Source organism: Mustela lutreola, chromosome 9 (assembly GCF_030435805.1).
Source record: "Mustela lutreola isolate mMusLut2 chromosome 9, mMusLut2.pri, whole genome shotgun sequence".
Lineage (NCBI taxonomy): Eukaryota > Metazoa > Chordata > Mammalia > Carnivora > Mustelidae > Mustela > Mustela lutreola.
The window spans coordinates 20,156,446-20,159,504 of record NC_081298.1 but is presented as its reverse complement, the minus strand read 5'-3'; positions in this window follow the sequence as shown (position 1 = coordinate 20,159,504).

Here is a 3,059-nt window from a genome sequence, read left to right as displayed (position 1 = left end):
GCTTTCTTTATGCTTTTCCTCTCCTAAGTATGTATCCCTGAACATCATCATTGAGTTTGGCCTGTTTGGGATTTTATGTCCGTGAAATTCCATCACATATTTCTTTCATGTCTTACCATTTTTATTTAACTGTATGTTTTGGGGGGTCCCTCCGTGTTTTTCTGTGGAGTCAAAGTTCTTTTTCTGTGCTGAATGTTCCATTGTCTGGCTGCGTGGAATTATGATTGTAACAATACAGCGACTATAATTGCACTATTTTACTATGACGGGCTTCCGGGGTATTTGCAGTTTGGGGCGGTTATAAACAATTCTGCCAGGAGCATTCTTTTTTTTTTTTTTTTAGATTTATTTATTTATTTATTTGACAGAGAGAGATCAAGTAGGCAGAGAGGCAGGCAGAGAGAGAGAGAGGAGGAAGCAGGCTCCCTGCCGAGCAGAGAGCCTGATGCGGGACTCGATCCCAGGACCCTGAGATCGTGACCTGAGCCGAAGGCAGCGGCCTAACCCACTGAGCCACCCAGGTGCCCTGCCAGGAGCATTCTTATCAAAGGTCTCCTGAAGTACACAGACCACACTTCTCTAGGGCATTTTCCAGGAACGGACATCTGGATCACACCGTCTTACATATCTTCAACTTGATGAGGCAAAGCCAGACTGTTTTCCCAATGGTTGCGCCCATTTACAGCCAGACCTGCAGTACCTGAGCATTCCCAGCCTGCCACACCATTGGTTTTTGGAATTGAATCAAAGGAGTCAGGGTCCTGGCAGGAAAGAGATGTACATCACAGGCTTAGAAGAGCAGCAGGGTCTGATTTCAGAGAATCTGATGAAGAGGCTATTTATGGGCAGGGGGGCAGGATTAAAGGGGCCAGGAAGGGCTGTCTGGGTGCCATTGACCACCTGGGAGTGACCAGTGACCATAGAGGAGCTGTCACACCCTAGGCTGATGTGGCCAGGAGACAGGAGAGGAAGTGGGAGCCCCCGGGAGCTGTGAGTACAGAGGCGTGCTTCTCAACTGGTTTTCCCCTCTGCCCCATTGTAGGTTGATTTGTGTCCTACTTCCCAGCCCCCATCTGATGCCGCTGACCTGTGAGTGTGACCTTATTTGGAACTAGGGTTCTTGCAGATGTCATTGGGTTAAGGTGGATCTGTCTTAGTCACTTGGGCTGCTCTAACCAAAGACCACGGATTGGGGCGCTCAACAGCAGACATTTGCTTCTTGCAGTTCTGGAGGTGACAACTCCAAGATCAAGATGCTGCAAGATCTGGTGTATGTTGAGGACCACTTCTTGGGTTGTAGATGGCAGCCTTCTGGGTGTGTATGTACGTGATCGTGACCGTTCCTTGCAGAGAGATGTGGAGTGATCACTCTGTCTTCTACTTCTGATAAGGACATGAATCCCCACTTGACCTAAGCTAGACCTAAGGACTTCCCAGAGGCCTCCCTTCCTGACAGCGGCGCAATGAAGCTTGGGTCTCACGTGTGACTGGCTGAGGACGCGGACATTCAGTCCATCACAAGGCATACTGGATGGGGGTGATCCTTCATCCGGGGACCAGTGTCCTTGTAAGGACCAAGACACAAGGAATGATGGAGCGGAGTGGGGGCTGGGGGGATGTGGCCCCCAGCTAAGGCACGCAAGGAGTGGCAAGGAAGGAGTCTCCCTAGAGCCTGCAGAGGAAGCGAGGTCCTGCTGACACTTGGCTTCCAGGTTCCCTGCCTCCCGAACTGAGAGAGGGGACACACCAGTTGTTGAAAGTCACCCAGTTTGTGGTTTTGTGTCGGCAACCCTAATGCACCCCTTCCCAGCAAGGACACTTTTTTCCCTAATTCCTCCCTCCTTGCCCTGGTGAAACATCAGTGCCGTGGATATACTATTTGTCTGTCTTTGTCCTGTGGCACTCTGGTGGGGTGGGGTGGGGGCTCGCCAACCATTGTCACATGTGAGGTTTTCACTCCCAGAGAACCTGTGGTCACACCCTTGGGTGTGTCCTTGCTCCTCTTGAGCCTGCGGGGACTGGGGGTGGGGGTGGGGAGCAGACAGACAGAGGGGAATCAGAGGAGGAGCTGGAGAAGGGACCCCTTCCTGATTGCCCCACTGCCCCCTGGTTTCCTGCCAGGGCCTCCTGCTGGTCTGGGAAGGGAGTCCTGCTTCTTGGGGCTGAGCAGGGCAGAGGGTGTGGGGGATGGAGCAGAGGGAGGTCCATACAGACGACAACCAGCTCGCAGACAGGACTGGTTCACAGCCTCCTGCTTGTCCTTCAGGGGTCTGTCCGTCCTCCCTGGAAATATACGAGAACCACCCCTCCCACCCCAACCAGGATGATGCAGGGCAGCAAAATGGGAAGATGGGCCTTTCCAGGATTCTCGAATAGTCTGGTCATATGAAGATGGGCAGCTCCATCTCCTCCGTGCAAGCCAGGGCCCAGGCCTCTTCCTGAGGCCCTGGGGTGATGGTGGTCGATGTCACATCCTGTGTACTCCCCGGCCCTCCTCCCCAGGTTGCAGCCCCCCTTCCCCTCTTCCCCTGCCTCCTCCTCAGCAAACCTTAGAGCCCTAACCCTCCGACAGTCCAGTTCTATCATTGCAAGGGGTGTAGGCAGAAAAGACAGAAAACAGGATGGAGATCAGTGTCTTAGGGCTTACAAGGAGCCGTAGAGTATCGTAGAAAAGAGTGTATTCTGGGCCAGACTCCCTGGGTTTGGATCCTGGTTCTACTACTCACTGGACTCTGTGCCTCAACTTTCTCTTCTGTAAAATGGGTGTACAATGGGACCTACCTTATATGGTTATTGGGAGCATTAAGTGGCCTCATGGACATGAAGTGCTCGGAACAGTGTGTGGTAAATCATTGTGCTGGGTTCGCTCTCCCGCTGTCCTGCAGGATGCTTGTGCCCATAGGAAGGTCTAGGGTATCTACCCCAGGGGAGCAGAACGGGGCTTATAGGTGACAGACTCCTACTTTTTATTTAATATTCTTTCATAATATTTATATTTTTTGAAACAAGCAGCTAGCACATATAACAGTTTAGAATATTTTTCTTAAAATTTTTAACTC